The sequence below is a fragment of the Dermochelys coriacea genome, chromosome 20 (assembly GCF_009764565.3).
Source record: "Dermochelys coriacea isolate rDerCor1 chromosome 20, rDerCor1.pri.v4, whole genome shotgun sequence".
Lineage (NCBI taxonomy): Eukaryota > Metazoa > Chordata > Testudines > Dermochelyidae > Dermochelys > Dermochelys coriacea.
In genome coordinates this window covers 11,385,500-11,413,306 of record NC_050087.2, presented here as the reverse complement: position 1 = coordinate 11,413,306, position 27,807 = coordinate 11,385,500, and the positions used below count along the sequence as shown (strand labels likewise).

The 27,807-nt window shown below is 47.5% G+C and overlaps 2 long non-coding RNA genes across 4 annotated transcripts in view; one reads left to right on the top strand and one right to left on the bottom strand.

Annotated features, from left to right (window-relative positions):
* Positions 1-13,870, top strand: part of LOC122458308 — a 34,492-nt gene extending 20,622 nt beyond the window's left edge. The window contains exons 1-3 of one of the 3 annotated variants that reach the window (XR_006278290.1): positions 10,118-10,782; positions 12,139-12,910; positions 13,014-13,870. This is a non-coding gene — a long non-coding RNA (uncharacterized LOC122458308). Of the gene's footprint in view, positions 1-10,117; positions 12,911-13,013 lie in introns of those variants that run through there. The other 2 variants (XR_006278291.1, XR_006278289.1) reach the window with 2 other exon arrangements.
* Positions 13,871-15,566: 1,696 nt separating this feature from the next.
* LOC122458309 lies at positions 15,567-16,016 on the bottom strand. The gene is made up of 3 exons (XR_006278293.1): positions 15,843-16,016; positions 15,717-15,720; positions 15,567-15,577 (listed from the first exon to the last, which is right to left on the bottom strand). It is a non-coding gene; the product is annotated as an uncharacterized LOC122458309 (long non-coding RNA).
* Positions 16,017-27,807: the final 11,791 nt, after the last annotated feature.

Below are 27,807 nucleotides of genomic sequence, written 5' to 3'. Positions count from 1 at the left end.
GAGTTCTCCCCAGTGGAGAGTTCGGCAAAGGTCCCCAAGCATCACGTTTGCGATCAGTTTCATTTTCACTCATTACATTTCTCTCCCTCAGGGATGGGATTCCAAGAGTATAACTCCTTTCCCCAGAAGGGATGGTGCGGGATCTGGGACACAGACATGCCCAAACATGACCTAGAAGGGAGATTAAATCTGTGTCCATCCGTTTTCCGGTTATTAACCCAAGGGGATCATATGTGTCTTTAAAAGCTAAGAACTAGCCGATTGTCTGGGTTATTGCAAGATGTTTGTATGCAAAATTAATTATAGAGTTGTGTATGATATTGTGTTCCAAATCTGTTTGGAAGAAAATCACAGGCCTGACCCACTCAACATGAGAACAGTGGACTCCTTTGACTGAGCCAGTTTTTGTTTACTGGGTGGGGAAGATGCAGCCTTGAGCATACTTGAACGATTCCCAGGCGAGTTCTCAGAAGAGGAGCCCCTTGGGGTAAGAGACAGTGATCTGTGATGGTACAAAATTGAAGAACAGGCACATGTGGGGATTCTGCCAGTGTGGGACTCTCATGAAACTTGATCCCAGTTTCTGGAACTGGACAAGCACTGCAAGGAATGAGAGAGACCTTAATTAGATAGGAAGGCGACTTGTTAAGAAGTGTAGGCTATAGATTGCATGTTGTGGGTTTTCTTTTCTTTTTTTAACCTGTAACCTTGTTTCCTAACCCTTACACTTCCTTCTAATTGAATTGTTCTCTCAAGCCCTGGTAGATACACTTCAGTTTGTTTTTACTATAATGCTGTCTCCGTGCCTTGTGCTAAGGAGAGCATTGAACTGAGGTGAAGCTAGCAAATGGGGAGTACTGCTTTCTCAGAGGCAGCAGTGTGGTCCAAAGACCCCTTGATACCAACTGGCAGAGGACACAGAAGTACACATGGGTTACAGAAATTCCCTGGGTCTGGGATCCACGTTCCAGACCCAGTCTGCCAAAAAATATAATGTAAGGTCACTAATGAAAGCCTGTGTCACACTGGTTGCCATAATCATTGTAATATTTATGCAAAGAGTTGTGCATATACTAAAAATTATGTTCTCTACATCTGTGCATTAAGGCAGGTCACCAAAATGTGAACCACAGACTGGTCAGGCAGAGGGGAAGAGACACTTATCTCACTTGGGCTGGTTGTGTGAAATTGAGTATTGTCTGATTCACAATGGTACAAAGGGACAGTCTGAGCAAAATGCTAATGGACAGATTAAGGGGGCTGCAGGAAAAAACAAAAACAGCTGGGGTTCTCCTCCTTAGGAGTAAGACAATAAACTACTGGATCTGGGCTGCAGATGAACCCCCAGTTATTCCTTCAATCTGTGAGGACAAGCAGCCAGCTGGCTTGAAATCTGCAACTAGAAATAAGGTGTAAATTTTTCAGTGAGGGGAAATTACCCTTGGTAAGTTAAGTTTCAATGGTTGTGATGGATTCTCCTTCATTGGCAAATTTTAAATCCAGGTTGGAAGTTTTCCTGACAGGTCTGCTGTTGTTCAAACAGGAATTATTTTGGGGAAGAAGAATGAGGAGGGATTTGATAGCTGCTTTCAACTACCTGAAAGGGGGTTCCAAAGAGGATGGATCTAGATTGTTTTCAGTGGTAGCAGATGACAGAACAAGGAGTAATGGTCTCAAGTTGCAGTGGGGGAGGTTTAGGTTGGATATTAGGAAAAACTTTTTCACTAGGAGGGTGGTGAAAGACTGGAATGCGTTACCTAGCGAGGTGGTAGAATCTCCTTCCTTAGAAGTTTAAGGTCAGGCTTGACAAAGCCCTGGCTGGGATGATTTAGTTGGGGATTGGTCCTGCTTTGAGAAGGGGATTGGACTAGATGACCTCCTGAAGTCCCTTCCAACCCTGATATTCTATGATTCTAAGGTCTTTGGCCTGTGCTATGCAGGAGGTCAGACTAGCTGATCACAGTGGTCCCTTATGGCCTTGGACTCAATGAACACATCTTTGTCTGGGAGACAGTTCTGGCTCTGGTGATACCACCTCTTACTGGTTATTGATTTTCAGCAGTCTTCCCAATATGCTAGTTACTTTGCAGACACAAAGGAAGGGATGGTCCTTTCCCCAAAGGTTTTACAGCCTCCAGTGTCTCATTTGCCACACCTGCCTGGCTGATTGTGGGGCATATTTGCTCCTCCAAGAGCAGGCATTTTCACCCTGATGCACCAATGTTCCTGGACCAGGATTAGCAAAGTGGTGCTGAGGTTCTGCGAGTGGATGGTGCATAGGCTGTAGGCTTTCCTCCCCTCCTGGCATGGTTCCATTTGCTTCTGGGGCAGAGAAATCTTTGGAAGCACCTGCTAGGACTGAATGAACAGAAGAGAGGTTTTCTTCCCTCCTTCCCCCCGCCCACCCGCTCTCCTGCTCATCTTAAGTGATCACCCTCCTTACAGTGTGTATGGTAACACTCATTGTTTCATGTTCTCTGTGTATATAAATCTCCCCACTGTATTTTCCACTGAATGCATCCGATGAGGTGAGCTGTAGCTCACGAAAGCTTATGCTCAAATAAATTTGTTAGTCTCTAAGGTGCCACAAGTACTCCTTTTCTTTTTGCGAATACAGACTAAAACGGCTACTACTCTGAAACGTGCATGGATGTGTCACCTCCTTTCTTGGTTTGGCTCCTCACTGTGCAAGGGAATGTTTCTCCTTCCTGTCATGTGCTGTTCCTGCTTTGTCCCATGAAGGGTTTTGGTAACCTGCACTGTTGGGACTTTACTCTTTGTAAAACTATAATTTTGCTGAATATCCTCAACATGCCAGGTCTGGCTACACATTGTTGCACTGGGGGCTGGGCAATGACATCTTGCTGAAGGTGTTGGGTGTGACAGCTGCCTTCCATTCAAGCTAAAGGAGGGGGCAATTAAATGCTTCTTTGCTTTATGATAGCTGAAACAATGGAAAACCACTGCCCAACAACCACATCCTATGCAAGCTTGGGCAGTGGCTGGGTCTTGCAGTCTAAGAAGTTTCATGGGTGTGGGGAAGTGATGGGACTGAGGTTGTGCATCTGTACTGTAGCAGAAACACCAAAGAAGCACATGGAGAAAGCGGCAAGGAAGCCAAGATGGCCCAAAAAAAAAAAATCAGTTTGATCTTGAGAAAAGCTAGGAGAAAGCGAGCTTTTGGGCTGAGTGCTGGCTGGAAAGTGGTGGTAGTATATTGAAAGCTGATCAATCATTTTAAATTCATGGGGTTTCCTGGCCCTGCTTGCAGGCTAGGAGCTCTGTAGGGAAGTGTATGATCTGAATCAGTCTGGAAACAGCCAGCCTGCAGCAAGAAGGGGTGTGTTGTGCTTCTCTGCCAGAGGGAGGAGCCTGCTTGGTCTCTATTTTGTATTCTTGTATGTTATCATTCTGAACTCTAAAAAGTAAACCACACTGGATTGGAAGGGGTTAAGGAGCTGCTCTGGACCCAGGATGCTCTGCACCACCGCACCTGCAATGCATGCACAGGCTGGAGGAGCTGAAAATGGGATCAGAGTAGCTCGCTTGCAAGGTAGCAGACCTGCAAACTCTTGCAAATTTATCATGAGTGATGCAATTTCTAAGTAAAATTAAGCCTCGCTTGTGAGCGAACTATCAAATCTCAGGATTTTTTCAGCCCTAGCAGTGGGGCTCTGGCCTCTAGTACCTTTTTCTACTAGAAAGGTAAGTTTCTAGCCTGCATGGTGGCAGAGGAAAATGGGACCTGAGAGCACCTTTTAAAGGACCAGAAACCAGAAGGGAAATAGAGAACCCACATTTCATTTAAAAAAAGAAAAGGAGTACTTGTGGCACCTTAGAGACTAACAAATTTATTTGAGCATAAGCTTTCGTGAGCTATTGCTCACTTCATCGCATGCATTCGGTGGAAAATACAGTGGGGAGATTTATACACACACACACACACACACACACACACACACACACACAGACAGAACATGAAACAATGGGTTTTATCATCACTCTCCTTACAGTGTGTATGATAAAACCCATTGTTTCATGTTCTCTGTGTGTGTGTGTATATATATATATATATATATATATATATCCCCACTGTATTTTCCACCGAATGCATCCGATGAAGTGAGCTGTAGCTCACGAAAGCTTATGCTCAAATAAATTTGTTAGTCTCTAAGGTGCCACAAGTACTCCTTTTCTTTTTGCGAATACAGACTAACACGGCTGCTACTCTGAAACATTTCATTTAAAAAACCTCAATTTTTAAACCAAATCTCCTGATTTACACATTTACAGTACTGAAAGGCTTCTGTTTTCCATGAGAGCCTGGTGAGCCTGACATAACAAGGACATGAGCCTCTAAAGACACATTACATGTTCCTCCCCGCCCTGCAATTTTTTAAAAGAGCGAGATAAGTTTTATTGAAGAAACCAAAGAGAAGGGAAAAGTATCTTTGAATTTTTGGCAAGCCTGAAAAAGCTGTCTGCTCCATGTCGGTTTGGTAATTTTCTGACAGAGACTCTCAGAGATCAATTTGGTTTTGGTGTAAAACATCCTGAATTAAGAGGGAGGCTGTTGAATATTGTGTATAACAAGAAACTGCCACTAGAGGGAGCCATGAAGATTGCGCTCTTTGAATCCGCAAAGAAAAAAAGCACAAACATTTGAAAATAGCCTGGCCCCATGGGGCTAGGAAGAAGGGTCTCCACAGGGGGTGAGGATGATAATGACAGGCTAGGACATATCATCCCCCTTGTTATCTTAACGCAAAAGGAAATGATGTGACCCTGGAACTAGATACAGGAGGGGCAATGCCAGAGGTCGCTCAGGGGGTTACAAATCGCCTGGGGGACGACTGAGACACTGAGGTGCTTTTACAGAATTACAATAATGGGCAGAAGGAGTATTAGGCAGTCTCCCAGTCACTGCAGTATATAAAGGTAGCTGTTCCTCATTAGAGTTAATTGTAACATAAGGAAATGGTTCCCCGCTGATGGGCAGAAAGTGGATATCCAGTGTTTGACTGAATTGGAGTGTGGTGCACCACATGCCAGACAGAGAGGGGGAACTGAAAGAAAACTACAAAGCTGTATGTAATACAGACATGGGATTGGTAAAAGGCACAGCAGCAAGGCTGGTTGTGTCTGACAGGGCCATTTCTAAACCCCTGAACACTAGACTGTGACAAAATGGGAATTTTCTGTAATATTTTTAATGAAGCCTATGAGCTTCAGGGTTACCCTAGGGGGTAAAAAGGCTTGTTTGCTCTCTGCAGAGGCTCAGAGACTGGTGTGAATGGCTCCTAGCTATCTGTGGTTTGGACCCCATATCAATGGAGTTCTCAAGAAGACAATGGCAAACCCAATCACCGCAACTTTGATACCTATAACCTTGGATGGCCCACCTCTCAGCAGGAAGCAAACAGTGTTTGCCCAGCTGGAGAAGAAAGGACTGGGGAGGTGCCAGGGGTGATTAAGTGTTGGCCACTGAGGGCTTCTGGGCACACACCTGAACTGGGACAGTGATCAGAGGGACTGAGCTCTGGACTCTGTGCTGACCAGGATGGACTCTGCTGTAACTTCCTTTTCTCTGTGCTTGCCAAGGGCTTCCTTTGCTGTGTTCCAGCCAACTAATAAACTTTTCTGTGTGTCAGCGCTGGCTGGGTGTCCCTGTGGATGCTGGTGGAGGAGGAGGAGCAGCATTGCTCCCTGAGATTGTACAAGTCTCCCTCAGAGATCTGCCTCAGTTGGACTTGCTGAGTGGAGCACACGGTGTGAAGCAGGGGTGCTGAAGGCCCAGAGGTCCAGCCTAAGGAGACGATGAAGCCATGTGCTTTCCCTGGAGGAAGAGTGAGACCACTAGGGGTCTGGCTCATTGAAGAAGTTCTCCCAGAGACTGTTGCAAAGCTAGGCTCATAGCACCAGTCCTGTGATAGAGCACTGGATTGGTGGCAGAGACCTGTGCCATATGCTCTGCGATAAACAGCAGAAAACCAAATGGAGGAATTGCAAAATGGTGTAAGTTCAGATTAATTGAATGGGCTGCCCCAGTTGTGTGTACCCCAAAGAGCGATGGCAGCAGACGAATTTGTGAGGACTAACATCACCATAAACCCCGGGCTGAAAGTGGACCAATATCCAATTGCTAAACTACAAGATTTATTTGCAGAACTGGCTGCAGGAGTGATGTTTCCCAAACTAGACTTGTCTCAAGCCTACCAGCAGGGGGTGCTAGAACCAGATTAAAAATATCTGGCAGTGAAGCCACATAAGGGGCTATTGGGGGTGAAAGCTGACCTTATGACCCCCTTGTGGGGAGCTAGTGCATCTGCTGTGTATCAGAGTAACAGTCAGGCATGGCAGGGGATGAATGGTGAGGTCTATTTTGATAACCTATTAATAACAGAGGAATTAAGAACTTTTAGAAAGGCTAGAGGAGGTTCTACAGAGATTGCTAACTCTAACGCTATATTTTTGTAAAGATAAGTGTACATGCTTCAAAATCAGGTTACTCACTTGGAGCATTGTGGAGGTGGAGAAGGGTAAACCCATTAAAAGAGAAGCCACTGAGAATGCACCAGTAGCACAGAATGTCTTGGAGCTTAGATTATTTGTTTCTGGCCACATTAAACTACTATGGAAGGCTACTTCCAAATGTAGCCACATTAAGCAGTCCGATGTCCGTGCTGTTATGGACAAATATGAAGCCAATTTGGACAGAAGAGGAAAACAAGGGTTCTGAGGCCACAAAAAAGAATCGGAGTCATTCCAGACTCCTGGAACATTTCAGTCTGGGATCCCCTAGCACTGGTCTGTGAGTGAGGCCTCTTCTGTAGGCGCTGGGGCTGTCACTGCACACACTGATAAAGATGGGAGTGAAAACCCCAAAGCATTCACTCCAGAATGTTATCAATGGCCGAGAAAAACTATTCACAGATAGAAAAAGAGGCTTTCGGCACCATTTTGGGGGTAATTAAACTCCATGAGGACCTGTTCAGACAAATGTTTGCCCTCATCACTGATCATAAACCCTAGGCCCAAGGCAGGGCTTCCACTGCTAGAGGCAGCTGAGCTTCAGAGATGGGCTGTGATCTCAGCTGCCTACCAGTAGGGTGTGTATCATACACCATCAGAGGTGCTGTCCCATTTGTGTCTTTACACAGGGAAGCAGGGAGAGGAAAACTTTGTGTGTACAGTCTCTTTCCAAGATCACCTCCCTATTACAGCTAAGGAAACTGCTCTGGAAACAAGCAAAGACCCCTCTTTAGTTAAGGTGATGCACTAAGCACTTTCAGGGTGGTCAAATCACACAATCAAAGAGCAACTTGGCCCTTGCTATTTCAGGAAAGTGGAGTTATTCATGGACAATGGTCATTTGCCATGGTACCTGTAGCGAAGTGACAACTCACCAGTGCGGCGCCTTTTGCTGGTCATCCAGGGAATTACCTCTCCAGCATATGCAGCGCCTTCTGCAGGCAGGTGTCTTGCCTGCCGCTGGCCCTGTGTCCCTCCTGGACCCCGGTGCCCTTTACCTCAGGGCTCTGCCCCAGCAATACCCCCTCACTCTGGGTCTCCCCTCTCAGGGGAACCCCCAACCCTCTAAACCCACCTTGCCTCAGTGGCTACTGCCAGTCATCAGCTAGCCCCCACCCCCTCACTCACTGGGGCAGACTGCAGTCTGTAAACCACTCATCATTGGCAAGGAGGGTTTGGACTAGTTGCCTCTGCCTAACCCCAGGCTACACCTCTGTAGCCTCAGTACCTGCTCTGGGCTTTATCCAAGGCCTCAGCCTGGGGAGTTGCCAGGCTGGAGATCCCCAGCTCCTCTTGCCTTTCCCCAGCTTTGCTCTGCCTCTAGTACCCTGCTCAGCTCCCAGACGGCCAGGTCCATCTCTCTCCACAGCTAGAGAGAGACTGCCTGAGCACCTTTTATAGGGCCAACTGCGGCTAGGCTATTGGCTCCCTGGGGCAGCCCTTTCCCAGGACTGTTTTACCCCTTCAGGGCCGGACCAGGTGACCACCCTGCTGTACCGTCTATTAGTAATAATATCAGAAAGCTTACAGAAAAGGCTGCTAGTGGAATGCCCCTCTGCCATATACATTGGTCAAACCAGACAGTCTCTACATAAAAGAATAAATGGACACGAATCAGACGTCAAGAATTATAACATTCAAAAACCAGTCGGAGAACACTTCAATCTCTCTGGTCACTTGATTACAGACCTAAGAGTAGCTATTCTTCAACAAAAAAACTTCAGAAACAGACTCCAATGAGAGACTGCTGAATTGGAATTAATTTGCAAACTGGATAACAATTAACTTAGGCTTGAATGGAGACTGGGAGTGGATGGGTCATTACACAAAGTAAAACTATTTCCCCATGTATATTTCCCCCCCCCCACCTCCACCCCCCACTGTTCCTCAGACATCAACTGCTGGAAATGGCCCACCTTGATTATCACTACAAAAGGTTTTCTTCCCCCCTCCCCCCCCCGCTGGTAATAGCTCATCTTAAGTGATCACTCTTTACAGTGTGTATGGTAACACCCATTGTTTCATGTTCTCTGTGTATATAAATCTCCCCACTGGATTTTCCACTGAATGCATCCGATGAAGTGAGCTGTAGCTCACGAAAGCTTATGCTCAAATAAATTTGTTAGTCTCTAAAGTGCCACAAGTACTCCTTTTCTTTTTGCGAATACAGACTAACACGGCTGCTACTCTGAAACCAGTGGAATTACATGAGCAGCACCAAGGGGTGGTAATAACAAAAGGGGAGGTGTGACATAGAGACTCCTTGGCAAAGGGTCCCCTGTTCTTTACAAACATCTCTCACCTCTGACCTGACAAACTCTCTACACCAACCTACACTATGCAGGATATTGCTCCATAAACAGTAACATATAAGGTATCTACAGAAAGCTCATAACTTGTCAAGATTCGTACTCATTACAAGACATACGTATGTACAGGTAATATTTAGGAATAATGTATTAATATTGACAGCACGCTTTATAAACTTGGAGTAAAAGTCAGTCACCAGGGGATAATATGTCTCAGTGACGGCCTGTTTAAGCAGGAGAGAGTTGTACCTGCCCTGGCTGGCCGGTGATATAATGCAAGGCTGAATTGTCCAGCCTTGCTCCATCCGAAGACTATCCATGGAAAACCATCAGAGAGAACTGCAAATAATCTCAAAACCTCTTGGAGGTAAAGAAAGGAACATTACAACAGACAGGGAATCACCCAGTCTAGGAATTGAGATTATGATGCTGGCAGACCAGGTGCCAGCTCATGTCAAGGCCCCTAGGCCTCAATTGAACCCTCACAAAGACATAGCTGGAACCAGTCTGGCTCATCTGGGTGTTAGTGTTGTTAAACTTAGTATTAGGGTTTGAGATACAGGGCCAGAAAGGGTTACACAACTAGCAGGCTAATTGAACCTGATTCAACCTTTAAAGACATAGTGGATAATGATTGTGGTTTGTGTGTTTACATATGTATTGTTAGAGTTTGACAAGCTAACCAAATGGTTCCTGTGTATCGCTGTATTCTGTTAATTCAGAGATCAAAAGGAAATGTTAATATTTAGATGAATTGTGAATGTAGTAATATCATCGTCCTTATTTTTCTTTGAAGTTTGTAGTAAACTACCTGTAAATAGCTGAAGATGGGCCGTTGCCTTATGTTAATCCATGCAGCTAATTTATCAGTGATGCTTAGGAAATAGAAAGTCTACTTCAAAGCTAGGATAATTGCCTATTGTTCACCCAAGGACTGGACGCTGTCAAGAGGCTGCTAGAAAACTATAAAAAGAACTCTAGGGCCCTGATCCTATCATCTCACATCTGCTTAAGCTTCATCAGGGGAAGTTTGAGTCACAAGAATGAGGTCTCCAGTCCCATCTGAATCACCCTGATATTGGACATTGGGCTGCCGCACATGGACTAATTCTGAAAGTACTTTTTTCAACTCTAAAGCTCACCATCTCTACTATGAAACTGATCTAAGAACTCTATTCATATCTGTATGTATAATGATCTCTACCCAATACTCTCTTTTCTTTTTTAATAAATTTTAGTTTAGTTGATAAGAATTGGTTGTAAGCATGGATTTGGGTAAGATCTGAAATTCATTAACTTGGTGGGTAATGTGTCTGATCCTTTGGGATTGGTAGAACTTTTTATATGATGAATAAGATTTTCAGTAATCCTCATCATATTTGACTTGGCTGTCTGGGTGGAAGCTCAAGGCTGGGTTGCTATAAGGGAACTGTATTTCTGGCTTCTGGGTAACCAGTAAGGTATTGGGGAAGCTATTTTGTTGCTGGCTTGGTGAATCTAAGTATTAGAATAACTGCCAGTTTGGGGGATTGTCTGCCCCATTCTTGGCATTTTGCCCTAATTGAGCAGCTGCAGCATGGCCCCCTCAGTCACATGATTATAAAAATGTGCTTTGTGTTTAGACTTTATGGAATGCTTGTAAGTTGCTGTATGTGTTAACCTCGCTTATAGCTGTAGTCCATGTTGTAAGGTAATATTTAAGTGTTTGCTCTGTAACTGTAAATCTCCAGTCAGGAGAGAAGCATTATTGAGTGTGAAATACTTGTTTGCCTCAGGAGGTGTCATGTCCTACCCAACACAAGAAGGCCCATCGACACCAGACAAACCATTGTGGAACATCAGAGGACAAAAGACTTTGTTGATTGCTCCCCTGTCTTCCATGAAGAGGAGACTGAATTCCTTGCAACAGCTGAACTTTCACCTTGCTGCAGAAGGGGAGAAGGTAAAAAAGGCCTTAACAAGGAGAAACTGGATCTTTAATGCTATTTGCACTCTGAGGGGCACAGATTATTAAGGAAAAGTAAAAAAAAAATTCCCAGTACTTGGCCTGGGATAGTCCTAAAGGACATATAGCACTTGCTTATTATAGATGCTTGTATTACTACTTGAGACTTAAGAGTGGAAGCATTTGTGTATGTATGTTTACAGGCTTATTTCCTTTTCCTAGTTAATAAATCTTTAGAGTTTATTATGAGATTGACCACAAGTGTTGTCTGTGGTGTGAGATCTAAGGTGCAATGGACATGGGGTAAGTGACTGGTCTTTTGGGACTGGAAGTAACCTGAATATTGCTGTGATCATTGGTATAAAGGACTATCTATCATGAAGGTAAGCTTACCTGCATGGCACGTACCCAAGGGGACTGTCTGTGATTCCATGTTAAGGCCATTATAGTGCTTGTGGAGTTCCCACTTGATGATTGGTCAGTGAAATCTAAATATAGAAGTCACCACCCAGTTGGAGTTTGTACCCTAGGGGTGGTACTCCGGCTCTCGAGCCACTGCAGAGACAAAAGACTGTTTGCAGTATAACAGAGGGGAAGGGCACTCTGTATCCTTGAACTGAAGAGACATCCTGAGCAGCTGGGGTGAGCTCATGAAAAGTTGGATCCTGGTTCCTATGAAGTCAGCTAGCTCTGCAAGAGATTGAAGTTTGGGGGTGGGAGAAACCTACTTTGTTAGCTAGAAAAGGTAGCTTTTAATAAGTGTATATTCAGGTTTGTGTTTTATCATTTTGTTTTGTATTGTAACCTTTTGTTTCCATCACTCTCTCTGTTGTTTCTAGTTAAATACATAAATAAACTGTTTTTATTACAAGTGTTGTACAGGAATGGGGGGAGGTTAAGGTAAAACTAGTAAACTGGGGTGCACTGCTCCTAAGGGGGCAGAGGATCTGGGATTTCTGTGAGTAGCCAGTGTCAGGGGCTGGATATCACAAGGTAATGTTTCAAAGGGACTCGGGCTGGGGTGCACCTCTTGTAAACCTGCAAAGTGAAGTCAGGACTGGCACACCCAAGAGGAGAGTGCTTGGGTGGCTGACAGGCTGGTTATGTTAGGGAGCTGACCCCCAGTTACCAAGACTCCCTCACCCTAGAAGCAGGGCTAACGAGTTGACTCAGGCCGGGATACCCCAGGAACCAGCCCAGTGGTGTAGTCAGTATGATCTTTACCCTGCTTGCTAGCTAACCACAGCCCATGCTCACAGTGCTTATAAACCGGTGACCGAGAGCCTAGAGAGTGTGAAGGTTGGAAAGAGGGGAAGAAAGGGTTACTTTCTGTTGTCTGTGTGTTTGTTTCAGGTTAGGGAATAGAGTGGCAGAAAAGGCCGGATGAGCAGAGAAATACATGCTAATCACACCAAGAAGCAGTAGGAGGAGCTGTGTGCTCAGTGCTGGCTATTTGCTGCAGGAAAAAATATGGCTGGGTTAAGACCCTCCTCATGGAATATGCCAAGCCACATGAAGGACAGCCGAATTCCAGGTGAGCGTAAAGACTCAGGGAACCCATGTGGTGCCACCACCACCAGTGTGACAGCCCTGGACCTGAACAAGGCCAGGGCAGAGCTCTGTAAAATGGACCTAGCAGAAAAAGAGAAGGAGGGTGAGCATCAACAGAGAATGGAAGAAATTGCAGCCAAAGAGAATGAAGCAGCACATCAGAGACAGCTGGAGCTGGAAGAAGCTGTATGCCAGCAATCCATGGAGTTGGAGGAGCAAAAGTGTGAACCAAAAGATCATGAGCAAAATGCTGGAGAGGTATATACTGAACCCCCAGACAGCAGGCAATCCTCCAAAAGGGGCACCAGCTGGGACAGACTGTGCCTTACTCCCTGATACAATCCGTCTCTTTCTCTCCACTCTTGAAAGAATATATGAACTGTACAAGATTCCAGAGGAAAAGAGTGTACCCACGCTGATCTCCAAGCTGACTGGTAGAGCATTAGAAGTGATTAATGAGATGGACAAGGGGCAGGCACTGAAAGGACAAGTTGAAACAAGCTGTGTTTCAAAGGTTTCAGATCACCCCAGAGCTGTATCGTTTAAGGTTCAGAACTCTCAAAAGCATGACAAGGTGAGTCCGAGAGAACGTGTGTGCACAACACGTGATTAATGAAAAGTGGGCAAAGGGAAGAGGGGTAGAAGATTCTGACCAGTTATTTGACCTCTTTCCACAGGAACATTTCCTGAGTAGATGTATGGAAGGAGTCAGAGCGCCGATCTTTGATAACCCCTCTGCCACTGTATGGAGTATAGCTGATATCAAGACTCCTACATACAGGCCAGACTGTTCAGTGAGCACAGACTCCAGAAGGACGGGCAGAAGCCCAGAATAAAAGGGGGACCCTGTTTTATGTCTGGGAAAAGGGAGGGTATGGTGGTGGGTCCAAGCACCCACCACCACAGAACTGATCACCTCCCAGTAGTCAAAATTACAGGCCTCTAGCACAGCAGGACGGCCCAAAAAAGTGCTTCTCATCTGACTCTACTGAGCACATGAAAAGAAATTATCCTAAGCAAGGGGTATCCAAATATAAACCCTGTTGAGCCCAGGTTAATGTGACAACTTTGGACTGATGGGACCCTAGTCAATGCTGTAAGGTCTGACCTATTGGTGGTTGATAAAGAGTTTATTAAAGATTCCAAGGTGAATGCTAAGGTTTGCCAAGGTCGACGGGTCACTTACACCCAAATTTCTCTGGTCAGAAAAGATCTGGTTGTGGAATCTGATCTACTCCCCGAGGAAAATGTAAAACTCCTTCCATTGGGAAACTCTGAAATCCGTGCAACCTTAGTTCATTGGAGTGGGAAGGTTTAATAGCTGCTATACTGGATAGACAAGGTGGATGAGGTAATGTCTTCTATTGGACCAATGTCTGCAGATGAAAGAGACAAACTTTCGAGCTGTACAGAGCTCTTCTGCAGGGCTGGGAAAGGTGCTCGGGGTGTCTCAGCTGTCACTGCTGTACAGTAGAACCTCCCATTTATGAACATTGACTTAATAAAGCTTTGAAATGTTACTATTCAGAAAAAATGCTGTTTTTGACCATCTTAATTTAAATGAAACAAGCACAGAATCAGTTTTCCTTTATTTATTTATTTTTTGTAGTATACGTTTAACACAATACTGTACTATATTGGCTTTTTTTGGTCTCTGCTGCTGCCTGATTATGTACTTCCAGTTCCAAATGAGGTGTGCGGTTTACCGGTCAGTTCGTAACTCTGTTGTTTGTAACTCTCAGGTTCTACTATGTTTGTGTTCACACCCAAAGCAGGCTCAACCAAAGAAGCTGATTTCTCAACTTCCTGCTCTGCAGACGTGCTGCTCCTGCCTGCTGCTAATGGTGCAGAGCTCTCAGCTCCCTGTGTTTAGGGACTAAGGGTCTGTCTACACTGGCAGAGTTACAGCGCCGGTCGTTACAGCGCCACTCAGAGAGCGCTGAAGGGAAACCGCTGTTGTGTATTCACATTGTTCGCTGCCTGCACGATAGCGTGTTCACACTTGCGGCACTTGCAGCGGTATTCGGAGTGATGCACTCTGGGCAGCTATCCCACAGAGCAGCTCTTCCTCCCCTGCTGCTAAGAGTTGTGGGAAGGCAGAGAGGGTTGCAGGGCATCCTGGGTCCTATCCCAATGCCCCGTGATGCATTGCTTTGCGTTCCAGCAATCCCAGTGCTTCTGTCCGCATTTGGTGCCATCTGTCAATTGTTTGTGTACTGCGTGCTCTGCCTCTTCGGTCTGCAGGAATGGCTCCCGAACTGTGAACTGTTTCCCTGTGGCCATGACCTGATCTCATAGGAGCAAGCTCAGTTTATATTGTATGTGCACGATTGTGTTTAGCAATATAAGCTGGCTGAAATGCAAGCAGGAGGACATAGAATCGCAGCATTTAGGCTTGGCAACCCCTAAGCAAGGCCTAATAAGGCACTGAGTCCAAGTGCTTGACATGAGATCATAAGATTTGGTAATATATAGCTTGTAACTCACATGTACACCCACCACAGAAACTTTAAGTAGTGGATTTCTAGGGGATTTTGGGATATATGTAACCACGGAGAAACCACACTGATGTGTCAAAACTACTTGCCAGTTAGGTATTAACTCTTGGAAGTTTAACTGTGGTTAGCCGGAATACCATGCATGGGCAGGGGCTGAAACGTTATCAGATGTGGTCATGTACATATGGGGGTGGAACAGGAAAAAGGCTGGATATTAGGAAAAACTTTTTCACTGGACTGTGGTAAAGCACTGGAATGTGTTACCTAGGGAGGTGGTGGAATCTCCTTCCTTTGAGGTTTTTAAGGTCAGGCTTGACAAAGCCCTGGCTGGGATGATTTAGTTGGGGATTGGTCCTGCTTTGAGCAGGGGGTTGGACTAGATACCTCCTGAGATCCATTCCACCCTGATATTCTATGATTCTATGAAGTCCATAGTAGTATTTGCATGCTTGTGAATGAGACTACTGTATCTTATCTTACTACAGTTGTGACAAGGAACTTAACTTATTCTTAATTACCTTTAGGTTTATAGTATTTATAATTTTTGGTCCAAAACCAACTCCTCCTAAAATGGTGTCTACTACATTTCGTTTTGCTCGGCCATTGGAGTGTTGATGTGTTTTTATCCAGGATGTTATAATAGGAAGGGAGTAGGGTGAACATTTGAGTTCCAATATAGACATGTTTAGCTAAGTCCAATTCATACTAATTTTTATTTTTTACTAATAGGGGATTTCACAAGACTTTTACTGGATCACTTTGAGTCACAAACAATGCATCCGATGAAGTGAGCTGTAGCTCATGAAAGCTTATGCTCTAATAAATTTGTTAGTCTCTAAGGTGCCACAAGTACTCCTTTTCTTTTTGTGAATACAGACTAACACGGCTGCTACTCTGAAACAAACAATTTTGGTTTCTTTATTTTAATTGGGGTACCTTTCTTGAATGCATAGTCTCTGGTCCAGGTTCTGGTGCATGTGTCTGGGAACCATAGGTTCAATTCACCACGGGGTATTGTTCCTGTCTTAACAGGCTCGTCCCACTGATATGGTAGTTGTGGGTAGCTGGAACTCCAGGTGGTATCCCCATAGGGACCCTCTATTTTAACCCCTATTTCCCAGTGGTTTGGTATTTTTGTTGTGTTTATAAGGTACACTTTAAATCCCACTTCCCCTTCCCAGGCATACACATTGGTATTTCCTAAGGGTCTTAAGGGTTGGCTAGTGTTTTTATTATACTGTTTCATGAGGATCACCGGATCACAGGTAGGAACCTATGATTGGTTGGCAGGGAGTGAATTATTCCTTAAATATTGGCTCTAATTATCTGGGCACTACAAGTTCCCAGAAGCAAGTAAAGCCAGACCTTACACTGGAGGAGAAGGAGGCACACCGCCAGCTCCCAAGGAGGGACAGCCAACGCTCCAGGATCCAGGGGCCAGCAAAGCTGGGAAGCACCCTGCGTCCCTGACAGAGGTGTCGACAGGAGGGGATGGACCGGAGGACCTCCCCTCCCCGCCCATTTGGAGAACATGACATTGAGGGTAGGAAGTGACCCAGGGGAACTTTAGAGACAAGCAGCGTTACAGCTGCACGGATACTCGAGGTGTTGCGGGCGGATCCCCGCCAAGCTAAGCACAAGGGGGAACCCCGCCAATAGGCAAGCCCTGGGTCGGGACCCGGTGGAGAGGGTGGGCCCAGGTCCCCCTACCACTCCGGCCATTAGGATACTTCCCCACCTGAGAGGAGGAAGGCTATGGACTCTGGCCGTTGGGCCACACCCTGATATGCAGGGCGAGTTGTATGGATCCTGGCCATTGGGCCACACTGCCCTGATACATGGGGAGAGTTATATGGACTTTGGCCGTTGGGCCATGCTGCCCTGATACTTGGGGTGAGTTGTATGGACTCAGACCATTAGGGCCCACTACCCCGACCAAGGAGCGAGCACAGGGAAACCGGCCATTGGGCTACATTGGGATGCCCTTAAAGGGACGGGCGTGGGAACTTAAGAGTGGTGAGGCCCCGACGCCCCATCCGCCCCATCCACCCCGCCACAAAGAGGCGCAGCGGTGCCAGACCTATGACACTCCCCCATTGTCAGAATTTATTATTTTGGGGGTGCCATATTTACATACTACCTTATTAAATAACTTTTTGGCCACCACCCAAGTGCTGTTATTTTTTAGTGGGATATGCCTCTACCAATCCTGAAAAGGAATCAATTTATCACCAATAAGTACTGGAATCCTTCCTTACTCCTTGGCAATTTATTAATAAAATTAATTTGAACCCTGTGCCATGGCCCAAGCCTTCATTGGTGCATCATGGGTTGCCAGTGTAAAGGATGAACCTTGTCCTGAGCACACCGCACACAATTCTGCACCCATGTTTTAACATCATCCTCCATACACTCCCATTCTGCTACTTGCTTTAGCCTTCTTAAAGTTCCTTCTACTCCTTCATGCATAAACTGATGGGCTACATTAAGTAACTCCTGTCTTTCTAATTTTTTTGGAAAAAAGAAAAGGAGGACTTGTGGCACCTTAGAAACTAACAAATTTATTTGAGCATAAGCTTTCGTGAGCTACAGCTCACTTCATCGGATGCATTTGGTGGAAAATACAGAGGGGAGATTTATATACACACACAGAGAACATGAAACAATGGGTTTTATCATACACACTGTAAGGAGAGGTTTCAGAGTAGCAGCCGTGTTTATGTGACAGTCTCTACGTAAAAGAATAAATGGACACAAATCAGACGTCAAGAATTATAACATTCAAAAACCAGTCGGAGAACACTTCAATCTCTCCGGTCACTCGATTACAGACCTGAGGGTGGCTATCCTTCAACAAAAAAACTTCAAAAACAGACTCCAACGAGAGACTGCTGAATTGGAATTAATTTGCAAACTGGATACAATTAACTTAGGCTTGAATAGATACTGGGAATGGATGAGTCATTACACAAAGTAAAACTATTTCCCCATGTTATTTCTCCCCCCCAACCCCCCAGTGTTCCTCAGATGTTCTTGTTAACTGCTGGAAATAGCCTACCTTGCTTGTCACCATGAAAGGTTTTCCTCCTTTCCCCCCCCTGCTGCTGGTGATGGCTCAAATGCATCCGATGAAGTGAGCTGTAGCTCACAAAAGCTTATGCTCAAATAAATGTGTTAGTCTCTAAGGTGCCACAAGTCCTCCTTTTCTTTTTGTGTTTTTTGGAACTCGGTTAGGATGGTCTGTAGTGCCATCTGTTGACTCAGATGTGTCAGCACAGACCTTCCTTTTCTGACCTTTGGTTACAACTGCTATGTCATGCTGTGGGGCTAATGTATCTACCTCATTGTTCCAGGATGTTCCTTTACTGTGTGCCTTTACATGTTGCACCTTTAACTGTTTAGGGTTCTTTGTTACCCACTGGTAAATCCATTTCCATTCCTCTGAATATGCAAAATCCTTTCCATCTGCTACTTTCCACCCATTCCTATACCAATCTTAGGTTTCAGAGTAGCAGCCGTGTTAGTCTGTATTCGCAAAAAGAAAAGGAGTACTTGTGGCACCTTAGAGACTAACAAATTTATTAGAGCATAAGCTTTCGTGAGCTACAGCTCACTTCATCGGATGCATTTGGTTTTTTTTTCCCACCAAATGCATCCGATGAAGTGAGCTGTAGCTCACGAAAGCTTATGCTCTAATAAATTTGTTAGTCTCTAAGGTGCCACAAGTACTCCTTTTCTTTATACCAATCTTGTATCCAAAACTAAAGGAGTACTTGTGGCACCTTAGAGACTAACAAATTTAAAATTTTGAGAGTGTGTGGCACAAGCTGTCAGCATAGTCTGTGTGGTATGTAGATTGTAATGGATTTTTTACCTTCAGTCCTTTCAGTATGATGTCCATCTGTTTGCATTTGGAGAGGAAGATGATGTCTGTCTGTATCTGTGCGAGTTTTTTCATGAAGTTGACAGATTTCCACTCTATACAGCTAAATTCAGTGCCTTGCATAATGACAGGTTTCAGAGTAGCAGCCGTGTTAGTCTGTATTCGCAAAAAGAAGTAGTCTCTAAGGTGCCACAAGTACTCCTTTTCTTTTTGCGAATACAGACTAACACGGCTGCTACTCTGAAACGTATCCAAAACTGTATCCCCTTTACACAAAAATCACTGTCAGCAAAAATTACTGTCAGATAGACGGGCCATGGGGAATTTTCATACAGTCTTAAAACCTGATAAATTGCGGGGAGCTCAGCATGCTGAGCCGATCCATGGTCTAGAAGTCCCTGAATGACTTCCTCTTCTAAGTTAATGGCAGTGTATTTTACACTTTATTTAATTAATTAATTTATTTTTACTATTATTGCACTTCTGTTAGTAAACCAGATGTGCTTTTTTTGACCCACGTTATTAATTTTTTTTAGTGGGGGTGCCTCTACCAAAGTAATTCTTTGCTCCAGAGTGACCTCTGGACATTCATGTTGATTCCCTTTTTTAATTAGGGCATATGTTAGCATGTCCAGCTTGGACACTGTTTCTGTGGTCACCCCCCTCTGTTAACTAAAATAAGCGTCCATTGAGCCATTCGGGTGTTTGAGACTTTACCTTCCATTAATTTCCCTGACAAAATGTACTTGAGAGGAGTGTGGGTGCTTTGGATAGTAATAGGGGCCGTTCCTCTGAGTGGCTCACAAGATTGTACTGCCCAGATGGCTGCTAGACACTCACGTTCACAGGGATTAACATTTATTTTTGCTTCTTGAAATTTTCTGGATTTATATGCTACCGGCACTAGCTTTCCCTTTATATTGCTTTGTAATAGTGTGGCAGCCAAGGTCATGTTATTAGTCACCAAACGAATAACAAAAGGCAGTGATTCATCAGGGAAATGCAGAAGTGGGGCTGTGAGAGCCTTCGGTTTTAGCAGGGTTAAAATGGAGTTCTGCTCTTTTCCCCTTTTTTATGCATCCAATGAAGTGAGCTGTAGCTCACGAAAGCTTATGCTCTAATAAATTTGTTAGTCTCTAAGGTGCCACAAGTACTCCTCCCCTTTTTTATTGTGTTCTTTTTTTAGCAGTTTTTACAATGGGTGAGTTATTTTAGCATATTTATAAATGTGTGGTTTAAGAAAATGGAATCGTCCTAGCAGTAATTTTAAAGAGTGGCCATCAGTAGGAGCCGGCCTGTCTACTAGTGCCCTTACCTTTCTTTGATTACCTGTTTTCCTTCTTGTCCAACGACTATGCCGAGGTATATAACCTGAGGTAGTACCAACTGAGACTTGTCTAAGGCTACTTTGAACCCTGTTTCCTGAATTAGTGCCAAAACTTTTTCTGTTAGTATTTGAGTTTTTGTTTCAGTTTCCCCAAATATCAAAATGTCATTTACATATGAAAACACACAAGTCTTTCTTGTGGACTCAATGGGTCTAGTATATCCACAATATGCCGATGGGCAATAGCCGGGCTATTGTGATATCCTGGGGCAACCGACAAAAGGCCCATTGTTGCTGCTTTATTGCAAAGGCAAACCAATCTTGTGAGTCTGGATGTAGGGATATGGCAAAGAAACGGCCAAATCAATAACTGAGAAATATTTAGGCACGAAATGCACTTTTTGTATGACCTGTGTCATATCAGCCACAATAGGGGCCATATGGTCAAATCACACACCAATACATTTAATGCATGCTACATTATTCTTCTTTATTCTTCATCCTAAATTATACAAAATACAAACATAAAATCCTACTACTACATGAGCGTCCTGCAGTAAGTGACTGGGGAGCAGTAGAAGGAAGGGGGATTAGCAGGTGTGCGCTCCAAGAGGCGTGGTTCCAGGAGGCAGAGGAGCCTATGGCTTAACCCCAAGAGAGAGTGGGCTGTTGCACTGAAGGGGTTCCTCCCAGGGACCGTGCGGAGCTGAGAGAGAACACATGTCTGCTTGGGAACAGCGGGAAGATGGCCTATAACCATCGCCTGAAGAAGAACATTGTAGAGCTGTGCAGAGAAAGAGAGGGCTGCGCAGTGGAAGATTCACCAAGGCACAGCTGATTGCTCCATTGGAAGAGAATGATTCCTCTAAGGAGCCGGTTCCTGACCTGGCTGGGAGCAGCCAGCTGCGCAGCCCCCGGGGTCACCCCAGCCATCGACCCTGTCAAGGTTCCCTCCCCACTCTGAACTCTGGGGTACAGATGTGGGGATCTCTATGAAAGACCCCATAATCTTATATTCCACCAGCTTAGGTTAAAAACTTCCCCAGGCACAAATTCCTTTCCTTGTCCTTGGATGGTATTGCTGCCACCACCAAGTGATTTAAACAAACATTCAGGAAGGGCCACTTGGAGCCCTATTCCCCACAAAATATCCCCCCAAGCCCCTTCACCCCATTTTCTAAGGAGGCTTGAGAATAATATACTAACCAAATAGGTTAACAAGGTGAGCACAGACCAGATCCTTGGGTTTTTAGGACACTAAAACCAATCAGGTTCTTTAAAGAAGAACTTTATTATATAAAAAAAAAAAGTAAAAGAAGCATCTCTGTAAAATCAGGATGGAAGGTAATTTTACATGGTAATAAAAAGATTCAAAACACAGAGGATTCCCCTCTAGGCTCAAATTCAAAGTTACAAAACAGGAATAAACCTCCCTCTTGGCATAGGGAAAATTCACAAGCTAAAACAAAAAATAATCTAATGCATTTCCTTACTATTACTTACAATTTCTGTAATTTTAGATGCATCATTTCAGTAGGAGCTGGATTACTTGCTTGGTCTCTCTCTTTGTCTCAAGAGGGAACATACGGAGAGCACAAACACCCCCCCCCCCGATTTGAAAGTATCTTCTTTCTCCATTGGTCCTTCTGGTCAGGTGCCAGCCAGGTTATTTGAGCTTCTTAACCCCTTACAGGTAAAGAAGGGATTTTACAGCTAAGGGTAGCATATGTTTATGACAGGGACGCAGGAGAGGATGAAAGCAGCCAGGCAGCCCCAGGATCCACCTACCCGACCAGCAGGGGATCTTCACAACCGAGTTCCCCGTCAGTGGAGCTGAGATGGTTGGAGTTGGAAATGGGACTGAAACTGGAAGAGCTGGAGGACCAGTGAGAAGGAACAGCAGGACCGTGAGAAGGAATGGGACAACCGTGAGAGACAGAGGCAGCATGAACTAGCAATGATGAAGCTGAGAAGTAGAGAGATCCCTGCTGGGGTGAGTGGGGATGGGCCCAGAGTGGCTTAGCCCACAGGGTACTCTGATATAAAAGTGCTACCTAAGTTTAAGGAAGGGGATGATATAGATGCCTTCCTCACTGCCTTTGAGAAGGCCTGCAATGTGCACCAGGTTGGCCCTGCAGACAGGCTTCAGCATGTCACCCCCTTACTGGGTCCCAAGGCCATAGAGATGTTCAGCCAGATGGATGGGGTGGAAGCAGGGGACTATGAACTATTCAAACAAGCCCTGTTGTGCAATTTTGAGCTGACCCCCAAGCTGTAGAAGAAAAGGTTCCAGAGTATGCAGAAGACCCAAGGGATGACCTATCTGGAACTGGTCACACTGATGGGGGAATACACCAGCAAGTCGGTGAATGGGGCCGGGGCCCAGACCAAGGAGGACGTGATTGAACTGATGGGGCTGGAGCGACTATATGAACTCTGTCCCCCTGACCTTAGGATGTGGCTGGTGGACAAGAGGCTCAAGGACCTGTGCCACGCAGGGCTGCTGGCTGACGAGTTTGTAGACAGGAAGTCAGGACATGGAATGGAATCCCAGGGGGACAGGCCCACATCAGTGCAGAAGGGAGTCACCCAGGGGTTTTCCAGAAGAGAGTCTTGGATAAATTCCTCCCAAGAGGCACAGCCTACCGACTGGCCCCAGGGGACCAACAGGACCTGAGGTGTAATTACTGTGGGCAGAGGGGCCACAGATGGGCCCTGTGCCAAAAGTTCAGGGACAGGATGAGCAAAACAAGTCCTCACAGGGTTAACTGGGTGGGAGCCCAGCCGGAGGAGGGGCTGGCTCCCCAGGCAGGAGGGCCTGGTAATTTAGGAATGTCCCAAAAGGTAGGAGTCTCCCAGGCCAGCTTCTGTGGGGAGCTTGATGCTGCAGATTCAAAGTTCTCAGTCTACAGGGTGGGCACAGGACGGCCCCTGAGGAACAAGTGCCTCATTCCCCTGGAGGTAGATGGGAAGCAGGTCACTGGGTACTGGGACACGGGCGCTGAGGTGACGCTGGCCCGACCCGAGGTGGTGGCCCCAGACCAGGTGGTGCCCAGTATCTACCTGACCCTGATGCGTGTGTGCAGGCCCCTGCTTAAGGTACCCAGGGCGAGGGTACTTCTGAAAGGGTACTTGAGGGGAGGGATAGCTCATTGGTTTGCGCATTGGCCTTTTAAACCCAATGTTGTGAGTTCAGTCCTTGAGGGGGCCATTTAGGGATCTGGGGCAAAAATTGGAGATTGGTCCTGCTTTGAGCAGGTGGTTGGATTAGATGACCTTCTGAGGTCCCTCCCAACCCTGATATTCTATGATTCTATGAAATGGGGGGCCAAGGAGGGGCCCAAAGATGTGTGGGTGCACCATCAGTTGCCAACCGAGGTGCTGATGGGGGGGGTGACCTGGCAGATTGGCCCAGAGCACCCTAGTCATCACCTGGAGCTGGAGCCAGCAAAGGGAACTCTGTCCTGACACTGGGGGTGGTGTTCTGCTGGGGGTACAGGTCCCTACCCCGACGGGAAAGGAGCCACTGCGGACAGAACTTGGTGGGGCTATGGCCTCGGACCCAGCCACTGAGAGGGAGCAGTTCCCCATCCCTTCTCCAGGAGCTGAATTCCAGGCCGAGCTGTGGAAGGATCCCTCCCTAAAGAAGCTGAGGGAACTTGCTGGTCACAGCGCGGCGAAACCCCTGGGAGAAGGCTGCCGGGAAAGATTCCTGTGGGAAAAGGGATTCCTGTACCGGGAATACGGTGACCACATGTCCTGATTTTATAGGGACAGTCCCAATATTTTGGGCTTTGTCTTATATAGGTACCTATTACCCCCCACCCCCCGTCCCAATTTTTCACCCTTGCTGTCTGGTCACCCTAACTGGGAATGGGCTCCCCAAGGGGAAGCGGAACCATTGAGGATCAGGAGACAGCTAGTGGTCCCCCAGAAGTACCACCGCAGGCTACTGTACCTGGCCCACCATGTCCCTTTCTTGGGACACCAGGGAATCCAGTTCACTAGGCAGAATCTGCAATGGAACTTTTACTGGCCTGGGGTCTTTGATGCCGTCCAGCAGTACTGCAGGTCCTGTGAACCCTGCAGGAGGGTGGGGAAGACCTGGGACAAGGGAAAGCAGCTTTGAGGCCCCTGCCCATCATAGAGGAGCCTTTCCAGAATGTGGCCATGGACATAGTGGGGCCCCTCAGCAAGGCAACTTGGACAGGGAAAAAAATACATTCTGGTGGTGGTAGATTTCGCTACTCACTATCCCGAGGCAGGGGCTCTGTCCTCTATCGAGGCAGACACTGTGGTAGACGTGCTGCTGACCGTTTTTAAGCCGACTGGGGTTCCCCAAGGAGGTCCTTACAGACCAGGGCTCCAATTTCATATCAACTCTGCTCCGGTGCTTGTGGGAGAAGTGTGAGGTCCGACACACCTGGGCCTCAGTGTATCACCCTCAGTCCAACTGGCTGGTGGAGAGATTCAATGGGACTCTAAAGATGATGCTGAAAACCTTCATGAACCAGCACCCGCAGGGCTGGGACAAGTATTTACCCCACCTGCTGTTCGCATACAGGGAAGTGCCCCAGGAATCTACAGCGTTCTCTCCTTTCAAGTTGCTGTACGGGAGGAGAGTGAGGGGACCCCTGGACTTGATGAGGGATGAATGGGAGTGGAAGGTCTCCCCCGATGGAGAATCAGTGGTGGAGTATGGACTGACTTTCTGGGAAAAGCTCTCAGATCATGGGTTTGGCCAGGGAGAATCTAGCCAGGGCCAAAAGGAAGCAGAAGGTCTGGTATGACTGCACAGCACGTGCCTGCTCCTATGCCACCAGGGACCAGGTGATGGTTCTCATTCCCGTGAGAAAGAACAAACTACAAGCTTCCTGGGATGGGCCATTTAAGGTCATCAAGCAGCTGAGTGAGGTGAACTATGTAGTGGAACTGCCGGGCTCACAGCCACTGGGTGCACCATGTCAACATGATGAAGCCATACTGGGACAGGAAGAATTTGGTACTGGCGGTGTGTAGCCAGTGGGAGGAGCAGGGAGATGATCCCCTGGTGGATCTATTCCCTCAGACGGGGCCAGCCCTTCACTGGAATCAGTTCCCCTCTTTGACCAGCTAACCCCTACCCAGCAGGCAGAGATCCGAGGGATGCTGTGATCCTACCAGCAGCTGTTCTCCAAATGGCCTGGGCTCATTAACCTGGCTGCTCACCAGGTGGAGACAGGAGACCACCCTCCTGTAAGATGTTCCCCATTCTGGGTCACTGGGAAAACAGCCCAGGACCTGGAGAAAGAGGTCAAGGACATGCTGGCTTTAGGGGGTGATTCAGCCATCCTCCAGCCCTTGGGCCTCTCCCATGGTGTTGGTCCCCTATGTGACAGACCCAGACCAGTGGGGTACAGGAGTCTGGTCGTATTGGGATCCAGGAAGTGGGCGGGCAAAGCCTGCCCACTGCTAAAGGATCCTCCCCCCAGCCTAAGAGGGGGGTCCACAGGACCTGGAAAGCCAAATAATTACAGGGGACAACTAATGAACAACAGGGACAGGAGTGCGGTCAAAGGGTCAAACGAAGGGAACCGGACGGGGACACCAAGCAGAGAACCCCGGACAGTGCCCACTGCTCCTCGAAGGCATCAAGGGAGTCAGTAGATGCCGCTCAGAGGAACTCTGCCCAGAGGCGTGAACGAGCAGAGGATTGGAAATAGGCCCCACAGTCACAGGAGACTCCATCAGCCAACCTCCTCACCTGGTTTTATAGATGGCCACTTTAGCCAGGGCCAGGAGGAGGTTGACCAGGAGGTCCCATGACTTAGTGGGGCCATGGACAGGGAGTGCATAGATAAGAAGGTGAGGGGAAAAGTGCAACCAAAATCTTAATATTTGTGAGGAGCCGGAATAGGAGTTGCAGCCTGGCGCACTCCAGGTAGACGTGCGCCAGGTTTTCCCTCACGCCGCAAAAGGGGCAGGTGTCCGGGATTGGGGTGAACTGCGCCAAGTACATGCCCGTGCTCATGGCCCCGTGAAGGAGCCGCCAACTGATATCCCCGGCGGGCCTCGGGACCAAGGTGGAATAGAGGCCGGGCCAGCACGGCTCCTCACCCTCTAGAGGTGGCAGGGGGTCCCACCACTTTGTGTCAGGGTGGGACGCAAGGATGAGGATGTGAAGGGTGTGGAGCATGAGCATGTATAGATGTTTCCTTGGCGCTGTCTGGAAATGGACCGGCTGCAGCTCATGTAGCTGGCTTACGGTGAAGGGGCGGGGGGTGGGGGGTCGGTCGGGTCCACGGGGGCAGGTGCCCGATGAAAAGGTCTGGAGGGCCTGGTGTGGAGGGTGGGCGGGGCACGCCCTCCCTTAGGACCCGGTCAAGGTAAACCTGAGCAGCGGGCGGCAAAGCGGCCCTCACCTCCTGAAGTATGCGCAGGGGAGTACAAGGTCTGGAGACCCCCATGCGCTGAGTGAGCGTCAGGGGATCCAGCCAGTCTCCCCGGTTGTAGTCCAGGAGGTCTCCGACTCTTGTGACTTCTGCCAGGACCAACCTCTGGCGCACCAAGCAGGACTCCGCCACCTGCACACGGAGCTGGGGGTTGCGTAGCAGGGACTCTGCAGAGAGATCTTCCCCCACGGAGGCCGCCACAGACCTGGTCGCTGTGAACAGTTTCCAGGTCCAGAGGTCATGGTAGAAGACGGACAGCCCGGAGAGGTCTTGCGGAAGACCTCTTGGCTGGAGCTAAAGGAGCTGCCAGTCGTATCGGAGCCCCCAGAGGTGGCACAGGAAGACATGCGCCAGTATGCTCCACGCTGGACTACCTGCACCATAAAGGAGCCTCTGCAGGGCCTGAAGGCGGAAGACACGGACCTGAGTGCGGAGACACTTCAGGCCCTGCCCTTCCTCCTCCAGTGGTAGATGGAGGACCCCTGCAGAGACCCAGTGCAGTCCTGACCAAAAGAACTCCAGAATCGATGTCCGGAGGTTGGCCAGGAAATCCGGGGCCGGGACCAGGGTGTTGAGCCTGTACCAGAGCATGGACAGGACTAGTTGATTAAGCACCAGTGCCCTCCCTCGAAGGGAGAGACATCGGAGCAGTCCTGTCCATCTCCGGAGCCACTCTACCACCCTGCCCTCTAAACTGTGCCAGTTCTCCGGCGGAGAGGGATGCATGGCAGAAAGGTAAATGCCGAGATAGAGCAGCGGACCCGTGCTCTACCGGATGGCCTGAAGCGCGGGTGGGAGGGAGCTCGCCTGCCACCAGTCCCCTGCCACCAAGCCAGAGCTCGACCCAGTTGACCCGGGCGGAGGAGGCTGCCGAGTAAACGGCCTGGCAAGCCTCCACCCACAACAAGTCGCCCGGGTCCTGGACCATGAGGAGCACATCGTAGGCTTACGCCGACAGGACCAGCTGCAGCTCCGGCTCCCGCAGCACCAACCCCGTCAACCTCCTATGGAGGAGACAGAGGAAGGGCTCGATCGCCAGAGCGTACAGCTGGCCCGAGAGGGGGCACCCCTGCCGTGCTCCTCGCCCGAAGCTGACCGGTTCGGTCAGGGTCCAGTTGAGCCTGACCAGACACTCTGCGGAAGCTTACAGCACCTGGAGAAAACCCACAAACTGGGGTCCAAAGCCAAACGCTTGCAGAGTGCTCAGGAGATACCCCTGATCCACCCTGTTGAACGCCTTCTCCTGATCCAGGGACAGGAGGGTGAACGACAGACCGTCCCTATACCCGAGTTCCAAGAGGTCCCGGACCAGATACAGGTTGTCGAAGATGG